Source organism: Bos grunniens, chromosome 2 (assembly GCF_055505025.1).
Source record: "Bos grunniens cultivar Pamir isolate PY7600 chromosome 2, Bosgru_T2T1.0, whole genome shotgun sequence".
Classification (NCBI taxonomy): domain Eukaryota; kingdom Metazoa; phylum Chordata; class Mammalia; order Artiodactyla; family Bovidae; genus Bos; species Bos grunniens.
The window spans coordinates 8,649,148-8,670,760 of record NC_141166.1 but is presented as its reverse complement, the minus strand read 5'-3'; the positions used below and the strand labels follow the sequence as shown (position 1 = coordinate 8,670,760).

General features: G+C 47.7%; 1 protein-coding gene across 2 annotated transcripts in view; it reads right to left on the bottom strand.

Moving 5' to 3' along the window:
* NCMAP (non-compact myelin associated protein) overlaps window positions 1-12,979 on the bottom strand; it is a 48,072-nt gene extending 35,093 nt beyond the window's left edge. The window contains exon 1 of one of the 2 annotated variants that reach the window (XM_086328505.1): window positions 12,886-12,979. The gene's annotated coding sequence lies outside the window, so the exon portion shown is untranslated. Of the gene's footprint in view, window positions 1-12,764 lie in introns of both variants that reach the window. The other variant, XM_086328519.1, reaches the window with a different exon arrangement.
* Window positions 12,980-21,613: the final 8,634 nt, after the last annotated feature.

Sequence of the window (21,613 nt, the reverse complement as noted above, 5' to 3'; positions counted from 1 at the left end):
TTATCTCTCCTTGCTATTCTCTGGAACTCTGCACTCAAATAGGTGTATCTTTCCTTTTGTCCTTTGCCTTTCACTTCTCTTCTCAGCTATTTCTAAGGCCTCCTCAGACAACAATTTTGCCTTTTTACATTTCTTTTTCTTGAGGATGGTGTTTATCCCTGTCTTCTGTACAATGTCACGAACCTCTGTCCATAGTTCTTTAGGCACTCTATCTACCAGATCTAATCCCTTGAATCTATTTGTCACTTCCATCGTATAATCATAAGAGATTTGATTTAGGTCATACCTGAATGGTCTAGTGGTTTTCCCTACTTTCTTCAATTTAAGTTTGAATTTGGCAATAAGGAGTTCATGATCTGAGCCACAGTCAGCTCCCGGTCTTGTTTTTGCTGACTGTATAGAGCTTCTCCATCTTTGGCTGCAAAGAATATAATCAGTCCGAAATCAGTATTGACTATCTGATGACGTCCATGTGTGGAGTCTTCTCTTGTGTTGGTGGAAGAGGGTGTTTACTATGACTATTGTGTTCTCTTGGCAAAACTCTGTTAGCCTTTGACCTGCTTCGTTTTGTACTCCAAAGCCAAATTTGCCTGTTACTCCAGGTATCTCTTGACTTCCTACTTTTGCATTCTGCTGCTGCTGCTGCTAAGTCACTTCAGTCGTGTCTGACTCTGTGCGACCCCATAGATGGCAGCCCACCAGGCCCTGCTGTCTCCAGGCAAGAACACTGGAGTGGGTTGCCATTTCCTCCTCCAATGAAAGTGAAAAGTGAAAGTGAAGTCGCTCAGTCGTGTCTGACTCTTAGCAACCCCATGGACTGCAGCCTACCAGGCTCCTCCGTCCATGGGATTTTCCAGGCAAGAGTACTGGAGTGGCATGCCATTGCCTTCTCCCACTTTTGCATTTCAGTTCCCTATAATGAAAAGGACATCTTTTTTGGGTGTTAGTTCTAGAAGGTCTTGTAGTCTTCATAGAACCATTCAACTTCAGCTTCTTCAGCGTTACTGGTTGGGGCATAGACTTGGATTACTGTGATATTGAATGGTTTGCCTTGGAAACGAACAGACATCATTCTGTCATTTTTGAGATTGCATCCAAGTACTGCATTTCAGACTCTTACGTTGACTATGAGGGCTACTCCATTTCTTCTAAGGAATTCCTGCCCACAGTAGTAGATATAATGGTTATCTGAATTAAATTCACCCATTCCAGTCCATTTTAGTTCACTGATTCCTAAAATGTTGATGTTCACTCTTGCCATCTCCTGTTTGACCACTTCCAATTTGCCTTGATTCATGGACCTAGCATTCCAGATTTCTATGCAATATTGCTCTTTACAGCATCAGACTTTACTTGTATCACCAGTCATATCCTCAACCGGGTGTTAGTATATTGGGCACCTACCCACCTGGAGAGTTCATCTTTCAGTGTCCTATCTTTTTGCTTTTTCATTGTCCTTGCAAAGGATCTAGGGGCAATGAAGAGTCCAAGAGGAGAACTAGAAGCTATAGAATGAATGTAGAAATGCCAGAATTTGCAGGACAGCCCAGTGGTTTCTGAATCATAGACTTCTTTCCACAGTGCCTGGTGTGGCCATGCACTTGCCATACAATAATTGTCTAACAAGTGCTTAGTGGATTGAGGGCAGTGTGTGTGTGTGTGTGTGTGTATTTTCCACTCCTTCATGCTGCTGGGATATTCTACTGTAAAGAAACAGAAGCTACTACTGTCTCCCCTAGGGATCCTTTGTTGGAGAAAAAATTGCTGAGACCTTGGCCTTCTGCATGGTGTCTCTCTTTTATTCCAGTACCATCCATCTACTTCTGTCTGGTCACAGAATAAAACCATCATTCTCTGTCTTATCAACCAAAGTCTTCCATGAACCTTTTCCAGTTTTATCCACCAGCACCTGTCTCCTCCCTTTCTTCCCAACCCTAGGCAGGAATGAGTGACTTCCTGTCTCCCTAAACTCACCCATGCCTCACCTGTGCCTCCCACACTGGGAAGCTATTACTAGCTGCACAGTTATCTCCCCACTGAAGAGATGGAGTCTGTTTCTCTACTCCCTTGAATCTAGGTGGGCCCCATGACTGCTGGGACCCCTAGGATATGGCAGAAGTGATACTGGCTGTTGGGGTTAAAGCCCTTCAGGGAGGCTTCTGCTTCCTGCCTCTAAAAATGCTCGCTCCTTCTTGGAACCCAGCTGACATGCTCTGAGAAGCCCCAGGCTTGTGCAGAGGCCATGGGTAGATGTGCTAGTTGACAGCCCCAGCTGTGCCCTCAACTGACAGCCACGTGTCACTAAGCCGCCACGTGAGTGAGCCACCATAGACACCCAGACCAGCTGAGCCTTGAGACGTGAATGTCAGGCAGAAACCACGTGTCAGACCCCAAGTGAGGACCTCTCCACTGAGTCCGCTCAACCTTAGAGCTATCAGGCCACTAAGTCTTGGAGCAGCTGGTTACACAGGGACAGACAATCAGCACATTGGCCTTTCCTCCAGTGCCGTCTTCCCAATGCTACCCCAATCTAAACCTTCCTTGGTCATGACACCCGACTATCTTCTCCTCCCCAGGACACCTCTTCCACCTCTGACTACTTATAATAATTGTTTGCACCAATTATGATGGCTTGAGATCCCTGGACCGACTTTTCTTTTAAAACATTAAAAAATAACCTGTAAACAGAAATGTTTTATTATTTCTGAAAATGGAAAACTTGCCATCAATAGAAAGCAACAAAATAAATTAGATGAAACAGATCAATGTCATTCTAGCTGGACAGTGTTACCTCCCAAATTGTCTGGTCCCAAGGCAGGTCTTCTGTTTAAAAAGATGGAGTGAGTGTTGTAGCCAGACTCTGAGATTCAGAATCCAGGTAGTTACAGCAGACCAGCGTCTGGATCCCTGGATCACATGACCGTGGTCATGTATCCTTAAATTCAGTAGTTCCACGAAGCTTCATGATTCCTTCGCCTTCCTGACTATGGCAGGTGCCAGAGCTCTCCAGTCTGCAGTGTTTTGGAAGCCTCCGGCCTTTCCAATATTTTAAAAGAATCGGGTGCATAAAATCCCTTCCTACCAAAAATGCTGATTTCTATTTCTGTTTCTTGCATTGACCCCTGACTTCCGACAGCTCCTGCAGCAGCTCCTGGGTTTGTTTCTTTTATTATTTAAGTAGTTCCTTCAGAGTATTTTCAATGTGGGTCTTTGTGTGTTCCACCTTCTAAGGCTTTATTTGTCTAAGAATATTTTTAGTATGACCTCATGTTTGAATGACGATTTGGCTGCCTTTAAAATTCTGGATTGAAAGGGCTGTCTTCTTTCAATTCTTATAATAACATTATTCTTTGACTTCCTTGATCAAGTGTTGTTATTAAGATGTATAACATCAGTCTAAATCTTGGCGCTTTGTAAGGGAGGCTATTTCTCTCTGCCCTTCCTCTTTGTCTTTCAGATTTTCAATTTTATCACGATATTTTGTGTGGATTTTTCTGCTGTTGGCGACTCCATGAGTCCTTTCAGTCTGATTTCATTCATTTTCCTTTAATCCTGGAACATTTAATCTCCATTATTTCTTCAGTTCTTCCTTATTCTGCATTTTTTGTCTTCTCTCCTTTCAGGACACCTACTTTTACTCTCCGTCTCTCTTTGATTTTCTTTTTCATTTGTTATCTTTTTATTTTTTCCTGCTTCCTTCTGGGACAGTTCTCAATCTGATTTTCCTCTTTACTGAATGCATGCATGCTAAGTCAATTCAGTTGTGTCTGACTCTTTGTGACCCTATGGACCATAGCCTGGCCAGGATTCTCTGTCCATGGGATTCTCTAGGGGAATACTGGCATGGATTGCCATGCCCTCCTCCAGGGGATCTTCCTGACCCAGGGATCTAACCCACGTGTGTCTCTTATGTCTCCTGCATTGGCAGGCAGGCTCTTTACCACTAGCACCAGCTGGGAAATGTTAATTCAATTGTATCCAACCTGATATTTTAACCATCTATTGTGTCCTTTATTTTTTTTTTCACTACAAATTTGTTTTTTTTTTCTTTTGTGCCAGAACCTGATTCAGAGTTAATTTGACAGCCATATTGGCCCAAAACGTATAATGAGGCAATGTGAAGCATTTCTGAATGAAGAAGTGGAGAAAGGAACAGGCTGAGAGACAGCAATGTCTCTTTCGTCGCTGGGGCACAGGGTCCGGCTGGATTGCAGAGCTCTGTTCTGTTTACGGAACGTGAGAACAGAGCGCTTTCCTCTGTGGTGCTTAGACCTGCGGCTAAGTAGAGGGGAGGCGAGGACTTCTGCCAGGTGTGTCCTTTATTTTAAGTAGTATATCTTCCATGGGCTTCCCTGGTGGCACAGGGGCAAAGAATCCGCCTGCCAAGCAGGCATCACAGTTTGATCCCTGGGTCAGGAAGATCCCCTGGAGGAGGAAATGGCAACCCATTCCAGTCTTCTTGCCTAGAAAATCCCATTGACAGAGGACCCCGGGGTGCTGCAGTCCATGGGGTAGCAAAAGAGTGGGACACCCCTTAGCAGTTAACCAACAAAAACTGGAAGTTTCATAGCTAATCTTGTGCTTTGGTTGTCTCCTATGACTTGTCCTTGTATTATTCTACAAAGGTCTTCTCTTGTCTTTTTAATAAAGATAATAAAATTATCATGCTTTACTTCAAAATCTTGGTCCATCTACTTCAATCGTTCTGCTTCAGATGACATATGCTGCTTGATTTACTGTCTCTTATAACAGTTGTACTTCTTAGGCATCTAATTATTTTGGTGAGTGAATTCAGGTTCCCCTGGGGATACTTGCTCTCAGCCCGGTAATATGCCCTGCGGAAGAGCCAGAGGCACTTGGAAAAGAAAAAATGAGCCCAGGGGCAGAGAGACACAGACTCCTTCAGCCACTCTCTTCTGGTTGGCACGCTGCCTGTGTGTCTGCCAGGCTTCATCTCTGAGTTCCAGGGAGCAGCAGCCTTGGCAGGAGGTCAACTCCTTCGGAGGGATTCTACAGACTAGGGTGGGGGCTGGGGTTGGAAGGGCATTGATGGGCAAGTGAATACCTGAGCCTTGGTCTGTTTTGATTGATTCCTCATCTCAGCAGGGCTTTGAGCTGCTCCAGGGGCTTCCGTGGTGACTCAGTGGTAAAGAACTTTCCTGCCAATGCAGGAGACTCAGATTCGATCCCTGGGTCAAGAAGATGCCCTGGAGAAGGAAATAGCAACCCACTCCAGCATTCTTGCCTGGGAAACCCAATGGACAGAGGAGCCTGGTGGGTTGCAGTCCATGGGGTGACAAAACAGTTGGACATGTCTTAGCGACTAAAACAACAGCAGACTCCCCCAGGGCTGTAGCTGCCAACTTCTGCACTACAGGGACAGGAGGCAGTGACTGTCCCAAGACAAGGAGCAGGGACCCAAAGCGGGTAAGTGTCTTTAGAGAACAGTGCAGACGTCAGTCACTCATTCCACACTGTAAGTGTGTGTACCACGGCACTGTGCCAGATGATGGGGGAGACCATGGGATACGGTCCCTGCCCTCGCGGGGTTCACGCTCTGATAGCAGACTAACAGACTCAGCCTAGTTCCCTACTAAGGTCCCCATCCTGGTCCTGCCTTTCGAGCATCTCACTTAGTCTTTCTAAGCCTCAGTTTCTTCATCTGCAAAATGGAGATGAAAAAAATATCATCTTGCTTTTCTTTAATTGACATACCTCATGCTTAAAGATAACTAAATTTGTCAACCTTGATTCTAGATTCACATTCTGCCACCTTTTCTTCTGGAGGACGGAGAAGATATCTCAATTTTCCCCCTACTCTCCCATAGGGTTAGGTTTTCAGGAGACAATTCATGCCAAGTGATTACAAATGATTAGCAAATGCCGAGCACCCTGAGAGCTCTCAAAAATATGAATCGCTGTTGTTATTATTACTCTGACCAATGACATCGTTTCTGGGGATTAGGTAGGAACATGGAGCTGCTTCTGTACAATAAATCAATCCTCTTTTGTCCTCTGGGCAAACCAGTTACCGTTAAGGTCTGAGACTGGAGAGAAGACCAACGTAGGGCACCTACAGTTTCCACAAAAGAGGACAGACTGGACTTGGCTCTTGGAAAAGTTTTGGTCAAGAAATAGTGAGAGGGAGGGAGAAAAGTTGGGAGGGAGGTGAGGAAATAAACCAAGTGACATTTTCCAGAAAGAACTACTAACACCACCACAGGCATTAGGAGTTTGGATAACTAGTCCCTTTTCTGCAGTTTCTTGCCTGTTCTTTTTTTTTTTTCTTAATTGCTGAAGGGCAGTACAGGGAGGAGGTTAGGACTTCCTGGAATCTCAGCCTAGCTTCTGCCTAGCCTCAGGGTCTGCATCTCTCCAGGACCCAGGAGACCAAGTGCCCAGGGCTCACAAGACTTTTGGGAAACATAAAAATGTTTCTTATTTCTTTCAAAATCAGAAGAAAACAGGAACTTTTAGGATGAAGAAAATGTTTTAATGTACCAATACAGTTATTAATATAACTGAATGTTTTTTATGGAGCAAGGGGCCACCAAGGCAAAATGGCATCCCGGGTGAGCTCTGTGACCGCCAGCCCTCTGGGAACCTCGGCAGCGAGCGAGGGAAAACCACTCACTTCCTGGGCTGCCGTGGGTGGGAAAGGGACGGAGGCATGTGGCGCATTTAGTGCTGTGTGGGCCCCAGCAAACCCTCAGCAAGCAGGAATTAACCACTGACCATTTATCTCTCTCTGAGACCTGAAGGCTAAAACCTTAGGAATATCTGAAGGAGCATTAGGGGATCAGGGATAGCAGCTGAGGGAACAAGTTACACCACTGCATTTTTAATTTTTTATTCATTTTATTTATTTTTCCGCCATGCAGTGCAGCATGTGGGATCTTAGTTCCCCAACCAAGGATCAAACCCATGCCCCCTGCATTGGGAGAGTGGAGTCTTAACCACTTGTGAACCACCAGGGAAGTCCTCATAGGGTTAATTTTTTTTGGCTGTGCCACGGGACATGTGGGAACTTAGTTCCCCAACCAGGGATCAAACCCACGCCCCCTGCATTGGAAGCACAGTGACTTAACCACTGGACCGCCAGGGAAGCCCCACACTATTGCTTTTTATTGCACAGCAGACTGAAAGAGATGATCCCTGGTAGAGGAACAGATGGGAGCTGCGGAAGGCCAGGCCGCATGTGCTGGGGGCTCTGCAAGAAACTAGACACACAGCAGGAAAACGAGGTCTCCCTGAACTTTCAGCACAGGCCAGAGGCAGGTGTTAGTCTTGACGAATGAGTGAGTGACTGAGTGAATGAATGAACGATGGGTGAACTGTGGAAGAACTGAAACACCCTGATGCTCGTTGGCCCGAACAGCTGACTCAGTAGGTACCGAGACAAGCTTCTCTGAAGGGGAAGGGAAACGCATCTTTATAAGTTAAGGGCCTTGGATAGCATCCCCTTTAATAAATTGGGAAGCCGAGGCTCAGGGAGGTGATGTGGCTTGAACAAAATCCCACAGCTCAAAAACCGAGGCCTCCCTCCCTGCTCTGCGCCCCATCCTCCCGGCTGGCTGAGGCTGCCCTGGCCATCCAGGGTCTGACGGACCCCTGACATGCCAGGAGCTTCCAACCCTGCCCCCTCCACCTCCTCGAGCCACCCACTGGGTACCATAGGACCTGGCAGCCCTGCTGAGGGCCCCAACGGCTCAGGAGTGTCCGGCCCAGGCAGGAGGCTCCTCACCACAGGCCTGGAAGCTGGCTGAAGAACAGGCTTCTTCTGTCTTTAGAGATCGGCACACCCCCTTTTCCTTCCTTAGGCCAAACTACAGCCACCAGCCCCGGGAGCATCAAACCACAGGAGAGGTTCCAGCCCAGCTGCCATGCTCTGGTCCTACCCCTCAACTGTACTGACACCCAGCCCTGCTGAGGAATCCACGGAGACTTGCTGACTGGCAGGCTCTGGCCTTGGCTTGGTCCCCTTTCTCCCTTCCTGCCTCCTCCTGCCCACGGAGGACCTATCGTCCTGATGAGGAACTCCTTTGAAAAAAGACAAAGCAGGATCCACCCTGCCAGATCCCGAAGCAAAGAGTGGGATATCAGAAACCCAGACGCCAATGACTGCATCAGGAGGCCGGATGGATGGAGATGCAGAAACCGATAGGGCAGTGCGCTCTGTGCTTGGAGGTGGTCCAGGACAAACAAACCCGCCACTGATTCTGGGCTGCCTGCAGAGGCCCTGGCATGGTAGCCTGCAGGGTCCACCCCAGCACAGGCACTGCTTGGCCAGCAATACCTGGCCAAGGTTAGAGAGATTCCTGCTTTGGATTATTTTTCTCCAATATCAAACATATATCTTTTAAAAAGTAAATTGAACATATATAACTTGGGGTCTTTATTTTCAATATATATGAGGTTTTTTTTTTTCTTCTTTTTAATTAAAAGGGTTTACTGGGCAACTTAAAATCCACTTAACCTTTCCTTTTTTAACCTTCCATTCTATTTTATTGGAAGACTGGAAAGTAAAGGGAAGTGTTGTAGTATTCATATTCCCAGAGAATCTCCCAGATCGCTGTAGTGACAAAGCACTCGGATAAGGAGACTTGAGTCTCCCCTAACAGTTCTTCACTGGGTATATCTCATCCTTTCTGGACTCCAGTTTCCTCACCTGAAGGAGCCCTCTATTATCTTTAAGGGTTCCTGTAGCATCTATTTCTGCTTTATTGACTATGCCAAAGCCTTTGACTGCATGGATCACAACAAACTGTGGAAAATTCTGAAAGAGATGGGAATACCAGACCACCTGACCTGCCTCCTGAGAAATCTGTATGCAGGTCAAGAAGCAACAGTTAGAACTGGACATGGAACAACAGACTGGTTCCAAATAGGAAAAGGAGTGTATCAAGGCTGTATATTGTCACCCTGCTTATTTAACTTCTATGCAGAGTACATCATGAGAAACGCTGGGCTGGAAAAAGCACAAGCTGGAATCAAGATTGCTGGGAGAAATATCAATAACCAACAAAGGTCTGTCTAGTCAAGGCTATGGTTTTTCCAGTAGTCATGTATGGATGTGAGAGTTGGACTGTGAAGAAAGCTGAGCACTGAAGAATTGATGCTTTTGAACTGTGGTGTTGGAGAAGACTCTTGAGAGTCCCTTGGACTGCAAGGAGATCCAACCAGTCCATTCTGAAGGAGATCAGCCCTGGGATTTCTTTGGAAGGAATGATGCTAAAGCTGAAACTCCAGTACTTTGGCCACCTCATGCGAAGAGTTGACTCATTGGAAAAGACTCTGATGCTGGGAGGGATTGGGGGCAGAAGGAGAAGGGGACAACAGAGGATGAGATGGCTGGATGGCATCACCAACTTGATGGATGTAAGTCTGAGTGAACTCTGGGAATTGGTGATGGACAGGGAGGCCTGGTGTGCTGCAGTTCATGGGGTCAAAAAGAGTTGGACACGACTAACCGACTGAACTGAACTGAGCTGATTGGAGAAGACTCTTGAGAGTCCCTTGGACTGCAAGGAGATCCAACCAGTCCAACCTAAAGGAAATTAGTCCTGAATATTCATCAGAAGGACTGATGCTGAAGCTGAAACTCCAATACTTTGGCCACCTAATGTGAAGAACTGACTCATTTGAAAAGGCCCTGATGCTTGGAAAGATGGAAGGTGGGAAGAGTAGGGGATGACAGAGGATGAGATGGTTGGATGGCATCACTGACTCAATGGACATGAGTTTGAGTAAACTCCGGGAGTTGGTGATGGACAGGGAGGCCTGGCGGGCTGCAGTCCATGGGGTCACAAAGAGACAGACATGACAGAGCTACTGAACTGAATTGAACTGTAGCTCCTATACCCTGTGATCCTGCAGGATAGGGATCAGACTGGATGTTGCTTTCCTCCTCTCAGAGCCTAGGGGGTCGTTAGAGGGCTGACTATCCGGCTGGGAGAAGCAGCACAGTGTCCAGGCCTGTCCCTCAGGTGTAAATTCTACCAGCAGGGGATTCTTCCCTGAGAAAAGACCTTGATGGTGGCAGGAGAGAAGGCAGAGGCTCAGAAGATGTGATGGGGGACACGCCTTTCAAGGTAGAGGGTGGGGATTGGATGGGAGATAAGGGTGGCGGTGGGGAGGTGGTTAGGAGGGGAGAATTTGGGGTGTCTACATCACTTCTGTAAAGAGATGCTCTCTCTGGAAAATCAAAGCTCTCCTCTCAAAGCCAAGAGCCCCAGTTCTCAGCCTGGGTTCATGCATTCCACAGACATTCACTGAATGCCTGCTCTGTGCAGGGGCACTGTTGTAGGCAGGCATATGGTGAGAAAGGCGGCAGGCTTACTCCCTGAGTTTACAAGTCAGTGGGAAACACAGATATCCAACGATTATGAGCAATTATGGAAAGTGCTAAGAGGAAATGTTTTGAACTTGGCTCTTGAGAGAGATACAGTGCTTCCCATGTCCTCTTGATGTGTTTGCCCAAATCTCTCACCTCCAGTTCAGATCTCTGCTTTCCTAGTCACTGCAGGGAGATGGAACCCTCAACAGGCTGCCTGCCAGGACGTAAGACAGGCTGTAGGCTCCTCACTTGGCTAAGAGTGGTTCCACCTCGAGGACACAGCTCCCTCCCGGCCTGAGGCAGCAGTGGCCATGGTCCACAGGAGGAGACAAAGGACTGTGGGGATAAGCTGTGGGGATAAGCTTTTCCCCACAGAGCAGATTTCCCCAGAGACCCAGCACGATCCCCTGGCCCAGCTCCCCATGAGCTTGGCTCAGCACGCACACCTGGGGGGGGTCGGCCCTCCTGGCCCCACACGGCCCCCTTCAGCTATCTCACCAGCAGCCAGGACACAGCAGGACCAGGTGAGAAAGGTCCCACTGCCATGAAGGGGCCACGGGAGCCCCTTTCCCGCTTCCTCTTCCGTTCTCATCAGGCACCCGCCGTCCTTTGCTGTCTCTTGGCATCCCTGACCCCTGCAACTTGGGGATGGACACTTAGAGGATGTGAGAAAGGCATCTGACCTACCTAGAGTTCCAGCTGCTCCATCTACTGCCATGTGGCCACCAGGTCAGGATTCCAGCATTCTGTGTGCCTTCCCCTACTCTGCGCTCTGGCTGAGCTTATCATGTTACTCCCTTGCCCCTCTCAAGAAGGGGTGCCCCAAATCTGTTGCTTTGGGCTTATCTTAATCTGTTACACCGCTCCATCCACCTAGACCACCGTCTCCTATCCATACCCATCTGTTAGGGCCTGGCCATCTCTAAATTCACTATTTATTGACTACTTGCCACACGCCAACTGTGGTACTACATGCTCACTTACCGTTCATTCATTCAACAAATGCGCGGTGAGACCTACTGTTTTTGTTGTTGTTTAGTCTCTAAGTTGTATCCGGCTCTTTTGTGACCCCAGGGACTGGAGCCCGCCAGGCTCCTCTGTCCATGGGGCACCATATAATGGTGAACAAAGAGACGTGGCCCCTGACTCCAGGAAGCTACAGTCTGGTGGAAATTAACAGCTCATTTTTACTGAGTGCCTATAATATACAGACCTTGTCCTAAGCACTTGTCAGATAATCAGATGAGGATCTGACAATATGTCAAAGAAATTGCCTTGTTTACAGAGTAAAGCAAACAATAGAGAAATGCAAAGTCCTGCCCAAGACTCCCTTGTAGCTCAGTCGGTAAAGACTTTGCCTGCAGTGCAGGAGACCTGGGTTCCATCCCTGGGTTGGGAAGATCCCCTGGAGAAGGAACTGGCAACCCACTCCAGTATCCTTGCCTGGAAAATCTCATGGACAGAGGAGCCTGGTGGGCTGCAGTCCATAGGGTCACAGAGAGTAGGGCACGACTGAGCGACTAACCCTTACTTAAGGGGCAGAGCAGGGATTCCAACGCCCAGGCTGACTGATTGCAAAGCAGAAGCTCTTAGCACTATGCTTTCTTTCTTCATGGCTGTTGTTTCGTTACTCAGTCGTGTCTGACTCTTTGTGACCCCATGGACTGTAGCCTGCCAGGCTCCTCCATCTATGGGATTTCCCAGGCAGTCTTCTTCAGGGGATCTTCCCCATGCAGCGACTGAACCTATGTCTCCCGCAGCGCCTGCACTGGCAGGCCGATTCTTCACCACTAGCGCCACTTAATCCCACTTCCTCCAAGGAAACTTCCCGACTCTCCTCCCAGACTAGAGGGATTCCTAGATTCTTGGAAGCCCGCCTAGTATATGACACACCCATGTCCTCCTCCTGACAGGTACCCAGACCACAGAACGTGTCCCGCCTCCTTTCTCCAGAGCTGCTGAGTTGGCTGATCTGAACTAGAACCCTGGGTTCTTCCTCCTAGCTGTGAGTTTTCATTGTAGATACTCCTCCAAGAGGGGCTTCCGCACAGGGCCGACCCTTCCAGATGCCCATTTCACAGATGAAGCCAACAGAGGTCCTGAGTGCTTTAAAATCATTTCAACCTCCTGGCTGGCCGGGTCTCTTTTCTTCCGGGGAGTCTCGGCCCCTCCGCCAAAGGCTTAGTGAGGGAGGTGGGACAAGGAAACGACTCGCCTGCCAGATGCTCGGGTTAACACGCCCCAAAGGCGGGCTTCTCCGCGAGGGTCGAGCTTGCGACGCGTGTCCCGTCCCCATTTCCAAAGCCCGAAAAAGACAACCGACCTTCCTCTCCACTCGGATCACAGCCCACCGCCCTCCAGGAGCAGACCCCAGGCACTTCCTCCAACGAAGGGGGAGGGGGGTGGGTGGGACTTGGGGACCCCTCACCTTCCTCTCCCGACTCCCCTCCGAGGATCGAGGCCGGCAGGTGGCCTGTGACCCGCCGCGCCCGAGCCGGACCGCCCGTGCCCCCGGAGACTCGGGGTCCCCCACTTTCCGCTGCTCCTACCTGTTCGGGGGAGCCCCGCGCACCGGCCGCCGCCCCGCTCCGCCTCCCGCCAGCGCCGCAGAAGCAGCCCGGGCTCCGGCTGCCCCGGGATCCCGCCCCCGGCCCCGCCCCATCGCGCGCAGGTGATCCCGGGAGGGGCCCCGTTGCCCCCGCGGTCCCTGCCTTGGGGGCCGCCCCAGGGGCGCCAGGCTCGGGGCACTGGCTGGGCGGCGCTTCCTGGCCGTGTCCTCACGCTTCTCCGGGTCCAGGCCCTTCTTGGGGTTCCAGTTCGCCCAGCCCAGTCCCTCGGTCCACCAAGGCCACTTCAGCCAGGGCCGAACGGGAGAAGGAGCTTTACAAACATGCCAGGCTAGCTAGATGTGAACTGCAGGGAGTTCGTTAGGTGTCTTTTTTATTTAAAATAATATTTGTGGCCTTAAATTTTTTTTTTTATTGGAGTATAGTTGATTTACAAAGTTGTGTTAGTTTTACTTATGTAGCCAAGTGGATCAATTACACAAATAGATATATCCGCCCTTTATTTAGATTCTTTTGGAATATAGGCCATTACAGAGTATTGAGTAGAGTTCCCTATTCTATACAATAGATTCTCATTAGTCATCTACTTTATCTGTATAATGTCATCTATTTTATATATAGTAGTGTGCATATGTCAGTTCCGATCTCCCAATTTACCCCTCCCCATTCCCCTACCCCCTGGTTGGTTCTCTACATCTGTGACTTTACTTGTGGTTTGTAAATAAGTTCATTTACAAAAAAGTCTCCTTTTTTTTAGATTACGCATTAAGCTGAATCATATGATATTTGTCTTTCTGAGTCTGACTTCACTCAGTATGACAGTCTCTAGGTTCATCCATGTTGCTGCAAATGGCATTAATTTTGTTCTTTTCTTGTTTAATGGCTGAGCAATATATGAGCTCTATCTTTATCCAGTCCTCTGTTACGGACATTTAGGTTGCTTCCATGTCCTGTAAATGGTGCTACAATGAACACTAGGGTGCAGGTACCTTCTCAAGTATGATTTTCTCTGAGTTTATGCCTACAAGTGCAATTGCTGGATCATATGCTAGTTCCGTTTTTAGTTTTTTAAGGAACCTCCATACTATTCTCTGTAGTGGCTGTACCTGTATGCTGCTGCTGCTGCTGCTAAGTCGTTTCAGTCATGTCCGACTCTGTGCAACCCCATAGATGGCAGCCCACCAGGCTCCCCCGTCCCTGGGATTCTCCAGGCAAGAACACTGGAGTGGGTTGCCATTTCCTTCTCCAGTGCATGAAAGTGAAAAGCGAAAGTGAAGTCGCTCAGTCGTGTCTGACTCTTAGCGACCCCATGGACCGCAGCCTATGTACCTGTATAGCTGTCTTTATTTATTTTTTTTTTTTTTCCCCTTCCTCCTCCAGCTTTATTGGATAGTTTAAAATTACATTTCTATTTTCTAGGACTTCAGTTGCTTTTTCCATCTGACTTTTAAAAACTGATTACAGCAAATGAAACACAGTTGTCTAAGTGATATAGTATACAAAAATAACATCTTGATTTCTGTGAAAATGCATTTCTCTGCAATTCCTGAATAGCTCCAAATTATGCTAACTCTGAGCATAGATGTTTACTCTGGGTTTTAGGGTTAGTCTTTGAACACGTGTTCTACACCGTTGCCATCACCATCTATTTGCCCAGCATCAACGCTGCGGTGAGGCCATTCCTGCTCAGGCTTTCATCCCGAGTGCTCGCGCACAGCCGTTAACACGCGTGTTTGTCTTTTTGTTTACTCCCACTCTATAGCTGTCTTTAAAGTTGGATTGTGTGGGGAATTCCCTGGCTGTCCGGTGGTCAGAACTCCACGCTTCCACTGCAAGGAGCATGTGTTCCATCCCTGGTCTGGGAACTAAGCTCTCCAAGCTGCATGGTGAGGCCAAATAAATAAATAATTGGGATTATGCTAATCTGACTGAAGGGTTTGGGGGAGGTTTGCCAGCTGGGGAGTCTCAAAAGCTCTGCCCTGTAGGATCTGGCAGTCTCCTTCATCAGGCTGGTTTGTGGCTGGATCCATGAAGCCTAGCACTCTATTATGGACACACAATGGGCCCTCAATATTTATAGAAAAGGAGAAGAGATCTTAGGGGAGTCCCCATTTACAAACAGAAAACTGAAACCCAGGCAGCAGACTGAGTTGCCCACAGTCACATAGCAGGGGAATGACAGAACCAGGAGTACAGTCAGGTTTCCCCACTGTGTTTTCAAATTATTTCTAGAAAGTGTTTGGTTTGGGGCCTATTGCTTTGCCACTGGTGCCTATGAGATGCTGTCAAAGCCTTGATAACTTCTTCCCAAGTTGACTGAGAACTAAGAGAGAACCACGTGTTTTCATAGGAAACTCTGGTGATGTTTATTAAAAAGGATTAAGACGTGAAATTCTGTGAATCACTATATTGTACACCTGTAACTTATATTGATACATTAACTAGACTTCAATTAAAAAAAAAGTGCAATTCTATCATTCTACTTTTTTTTTTTTAAGTGAAAGCAGGTTTATTGAGAAAGAGACACGTTCCATAGACAGGATGCTGTCCATCTCAGAAGGTAAGAGTAGCCCCAGGACATGGGAAGTCAGAGCAACCTGCGATTCTACTTTTTCAGTGAATACTTGAAACAGGGTCTTTGGCTTCAGAGAGCTCCTCTGTGATGGGAGAGGCAGAAGGCAGGGAGAGTTCACTGAAAAATCATTCTGTTCTTGAGAACTGAGATCTATGAGGCCACCTCAAGATGCTTCCAGAAGCTCTTGCTGTGTTGTGCAGGGGGTCAAGAGCTCTAAAGTCAGATGGTCTTAAGTTCCAATCCTTTTTAAACCTGAGACTCAGTTTCTTTCAGTTAATGAAGGTAATACACCTACGCTAGTATTGCTGTGGTCTTAAGTTCCAATCCTTTTTAAACCTGAGACTCAGTTTCTTTCAGTTAATGAAGGTAATACACCTACGCTAGTATTGCTGTGGTCTTAAGTTCCAATCCTTTTTAAACCTGAGACTCAGTTTCTTTCGGTTAATGAAGGTAATGCACCTACGCTAGTATTGCTGTGGTGAGAATTACAGATGGGATAACGCTCATAAAATGCTAGATAAATGGAAGAATGCTTACGCTAAGTGGCGGGGCTGGGGAGGTGGGCGCGCTGACACAAGCGGACCTCAGCGTCTCTGGGGGATTCAACGATCTTCAGCCTTCTGTCATCCACGGCTCTACCCCCCCTCTGCTTCTCCGTTAACCCAGGCCGGCCAAGTCATAGGACACCTGCCATGTCAGAATGGCTTTGCGCACACCTGCCATGAGGGATCTGGGGATGAAACTCTGAAACCCAGCAGGACCCTGCAAAGCCTTGCCTGGTACAAGATCCTCTGCGTCCCTGACTTCTTGTTTGGCTTTCTCCAGTTCCAAACAGCAGACTCAAGTAGTCAGCGATTAGAAAATAGAGTCAAAGGACTCCTAGTTCCTCCTGAAGGCATGTAGATAATCTGACACATACCCTTGCATTGTCCTGCAGAAACTAAGCCACCCCCACTCACTGGAGTGACTGGTGATTACATGTTGACCATAAGGATGCAGACTCCAGACTGGTTGGAAGTGGAAGGTGGATGCTTGAGATTCAAAAACCATCTCCCTGTTACCTCACCACCAGCCAATCAGAAGAATGTCCATAAGCTGATCATGTGCCCTGCGACCTATCCCTATTGCTATAATACTTTTAAAACTCTTGCCTAAAGGCCAGAGGAGTTCAGGTCTTTTGAATACTAGCTGCCCGTTCTCCTTGCTTGATGCCCTGCGATAATTGATGCCCAGCACAATAATTGTGCTGTACTTTCCCTCAGCACAATCCGTTGTCCGTAGATTGGCTCTGCTGGTGTCACGTGAGCAGACTCAAGTTCAGTCTGGTAACAACTCTTCCTCTCACCAGCCTCCCTCATAAGGAGTTGACCAGGGTCAGACACACAAGCCAAGCTCAGCGAGGCAGAGGCATGAAAAGGCTCTAGCTAAACTTCTTCTCTCAGTTTATTTATTAAGTCCTCCTGTTCACTACAGGCCAGGCACTCTGCAAGGTGGGGCAGAATCAGTGGGGGCCTTGCCTCGTCCTGTAGACGTCACCTTCCAGAGGGGCTGTGGGGACAGCTGACATGAAGCACAAAAGATGGTCACACAAGAGAAGGACAGTCTGGGAAAAGTCCCCTGAAAGACATAACATGCTGTTTTTGATTATTATCGGTGGGAGAGCAGGAACTCCTTCAGAAACAGAGGGAAGGGTGAGCACCATCTGCCAGGAGAAGACAGCTGAGCTGAGATGGAAAGGACAAGCAGGTAGACGGAGGAGGAGCTGCGGCTGGGCAGTGTTCTGGAGGCAGAGAAAGCCCACAAGGTCAGATGGTTGACTGGAGTAGGGGTGGAGGGCAGAGTGGACAGGAGGAGATCAGAGGCAGACAGAGGTCAGATCTTCTAAGGTCTTGAAAGTGAAAGCCGCTCAGTCATGTCTGACTCTTTACGGCCCCATGGACTATCAGTCCATGGAATTCTCCAGGCCAGAATACTGAAGTGGGTAGCCTTTCCCTTCTCCAGGAGATCTTTCCAATCCAAGGATCGAACCCAGGTCTCCTGCATTGCAGATTTCATTCCACAAACCATGAAACCCATGGGATGGGGAGTTAAGAAAGGCAGTGGCCTGATCTAACCTGTTTGTTTATTTCTTCTTTTTTGCCTGTGCTGGGTCTTCACTGTGGTGCACAGGCTTCTCTAATTGTGGTGTGTGGGCTTAACTGCCCCATGGGATATAAGTTCTCTGGCCAGGGATCAAAGCCGTGTCCCCTGAATTGGAAGGCAGATTCTTAACCACTGGAGCATCAGGGAAGTCCCTAACCTATGTTTTTAATAGATCACCCTGGCTGCCCAAGTAGAGTAGATCAAGGGAGCACAGGCAGGAGGGTGGTGTGGAGCAGGGGGTGTCAGTGGAAGAGGAAAGAAGTGGTCATATTTGAGATATAATCTGCAGGACAGGCAGACAAGAATTGCTGACAGAGAGGAAGGTTCAAAGAAGGCCACGTAGTGGTCTGTCTGCTGCCAAGTCAGTTCATGCCCTGAAGCTGGAGGCATGGCATGGAGCTGCCATGACCAGGATCGCTGCCCCTCCTTCTGCCGAGCTGGATGCAACCTCAGGTCGTCCCTGGATCTTACTCCACAGAGCCTGGAGAGGTGGGGCTACGTGCCCAGGTAGAGGCAGAGGTCCCCTAGCTCCCAGTCCAGAACCTGCCTGACCCACTGGCCTGGATTTATTCCTTGGGCAAACCACAAACAGGTCATCCCAGGTGCCACAGCAGGCAAAGGGACTACCAAGTGATACTCTGCATGTAAAAACTAGAATGATCACAATCCCAAACGGTAATAGAATGCGAAGCCAATTGTGCTTCGTAATAGATGCGCCAGATGTATAAAAGACTCAGGTCTTTCCAGCTGTGGAGACATGTGTGTGTGAAATTGTGATTTAGAATAAGAAATATATATTTTAGTATTCGTCCATGGTTTTTGGCTCACAGCTCCCCAAACCTTGTGATTCTTGAGTGATTAGGGTAATAGTGGCATCTTTCATTGTAATACTTGGTTTTTCTCCTCAATTCCTAAAATAGCTTCAGAGTGAAATGAGTGTCGTCTGTGATTCACGACAAACCCCTTTCAACCACATCTGAGTTTATGTTGATCAGGTGGTTTTAGGAAGGCCTCCAAGTAGCCTAAGGATGAGAGCTAGTTGCTGGACAAGCTGAGTGATTAGAGGGTTAGAATTTTTTAAAAAATATTTATCTTGTGTATTTGTTTATTTGGCTGCACCGAGTCTTAATGTGGCATGCAGGATGTTTGATCTTCGTTGTGCCATGTGAGATCTTTAGTTACAGCATGCAAAACTCTTAGTTGCAACACGTGGAATCTAGTTCCCTGACCAGGGATCAGACCGGGGGACCCTGCATGGAGTTTTAGGGTCTGGACCTAAAACACTGGACCACCAGGGAAGTCCCCAAGTGTTGAAAATTTTAGTGTCACCCTCCCCACACACACATCCAGGGAGGGGAGAGGGGCTGGAGATCGAATCAATCTTCAGTGGCCAAGATTTAATCAATTGTGTTTAGATAATGAACCCTCCATAAAAAACCCAAAAGAAGCTCGGAGAGCTTTCCCAGTGGGCAAAGAAGACTACGTTCACATGCTGGGAGGGTGGCGCCCCCCAGGCTCCATGGAGACAGAAGCTTCTGTGGTCAGGACCCTTCTGGACCTCGCGCTGTGTATCTATACATATGGCTTTTCATTCGTATCTTTTAATATCCTTTCTAATAATCTGGTAACCTAGTAAGTAAACAGTTTGCCCGAGTTCTGTGAGCCATTGTACCAGATCAATCAAGCCCATGGAGAGGGTCCTGGGAACCTCTGATTTACACCAGGTCATCAGAAGCACAGGTAATAACCTGGACCATTAATTAGCATCTGCAGTGAGAGTCAGTCTTGTAGGACTGAGCCCTTAACCTGTGGGGTCAGATGCTATCTCCAGGGAGATAGTGTCAGAACTGAGTTAAATTGTAGGGCATTTGCTGGTGTCACACAATTGCTTGGTGTAAGAAAACTACCTGCCCCTCCTCCGCCCCGTTTCCCCAAACACATTTGCTGGCCAGAAGTGTCAGAAGTAAAGCTGCATATTGAGAGCCCAGGAGATATGGGTACGTTTTTGCATGAGTGCAGAAACAGAAAATAAAAACAGCACGTGCAGACCCCGACAAGTATATAAAATGAATGTCCGTGTGCTGATGAAGATTTGAAGAGTTTGGCAGAGTGTAAATAAAATATGGGGATTTTCCGTGTTCTTTTTTTCCCTGTAGAGAAGATGGTGTTTATGTTAAACAGTTTTCTAAGTGAATGAAAATGGCTCATGAAATTACCCAACAAACCACCCCTGTTTCAGATGTACCATATGGATCCTTAGGCTCTGGGAGATTTAAAAAGAACAAAAAAACTGCTCTTTCCACATAGAAGGTACTCAAATGCATGGAGCTAACCTTCCTTTTCTTGTTAGCAGAGGGTGTTGCTGCAAACCAGCCTTTGAGCACCTGGGTTTTTATCCCCTGGCTGGAACTGTGCAGTCTCTCACTTCTGCCCTCAAAGCCTTAATCTGCTATTTATGGCTTTTGAGATGGTTGCTGGGGAAACAAGACAAATGTCACAGAGGATTAGAATGCAATTTCGAGGGGAGACAAAGCACAGAGATTCATGAATCCAGAGACATCCAAGTCCACACTGACTCAGCCAGCACACAAAAAAGAGGAGGCAAACATACCCAGGCCCGTTGATTCTGAAATCAACGCCTTGCCTCTCAGCCAAGGGGATGAAGACAGCAACAAAGCCTGAAAGACTCAGAAGCCACGATTCTTAACTATCTACAGTGCACACTGCGTGACTGTCCATATGACTGTCGCCCATATAAATAGTACTCTTTGGGGACTTCCCTGGTGGCCCAGTGGTAAAGAATCTGCCTTGCAATGCAGGAGGCATGGGTTCAGTCCTTGGTCTGGGAACTAAGATCCCACGTTTGTTGCTGTTCAGTTGCTAAGTTGTGTCTGACTCTTTGTGACCCTATGAACTACAGCATGCCAGGCTTCCTTGTCCTCATTATTTCCCAAACTTTGCTCAAACTCATGTCCATTGAGTCAGTGATGCCATCCAACCATCCCATCCTCTGTTGTCCCCTTCTCCTGCCCTCAAATTTTCAAGCATCAAGGTCTTTTCGAATGTGTTTGCTCTTTGCATCAGATGGAACTTCAGCTTCTGCATCAGTCCTTCCAATGAATATTCAGGTTTGATTTCCTTTAGGATTGACTGGTTTGATCTCCTTCCTGTCCAAGGGACTCTCAAGAGTCTTCTCCAGCACCACATTTCGAACGCATCAATTCTTTGGCGCTCGGCCTTTATGGACCAGCTCTCATGTCCATACATGGCTACTGGAAGAGCCACAGCTTTGACTAGACGGACCTTTGTCGGCAAAGTAACGTTTCTGCTTTTTAATACACGGTCTAGGTTTGTCATAGCTTCTCTTCCAATGAGCAAGCATCTTTTTTTTCATGGCTGCAGTCACCATCAGCAGTGATTTTGGAGCCCAAGAAAACAAAACCTGCCCATCTATTTCCCCCCATTTGCCATGTCATGATGGGACAAGATGCCATGATCTTAGTGTTTTAATATTGAGCTTTAAGCCAGCTTTTCCACTCTCCTCATTCATCTTCATCAAGAGATTTTTTTTACTTCCTCTTCACTTTTTGCCACTAGGGTGGTATCATCTGCATAACTGAGGTCACAGAGCAACTATGCCCTGGGCCACACCTACTGACCCTGTGCTCTAGAGCCTGGGAGTTGCAACCACTGAGGCCTCATCCTGCAACTTCTGGAGCCTGAGCCCCAACTAAAGAGTCCACGTGCCACAGTGAATATCCCATGAAATATCCCACAACAAAAATCCCAAGTGCCCCTACTAAGACACGACACAGCCAAATAAATAAATACATTTTTTTAAAAGTGTATTCTGTGGTACCCAGAGATGTGATCCAGAGGAGGCAGGACCCATTCCCCCAAGCTGTGGTCCTGCATTTGGATTAATTCCCATTTGAGTTCTGGGAGCATCTGGCTGATGGAAGGTGAAGAAAGGAGAGAGTGACCAAGACTGAG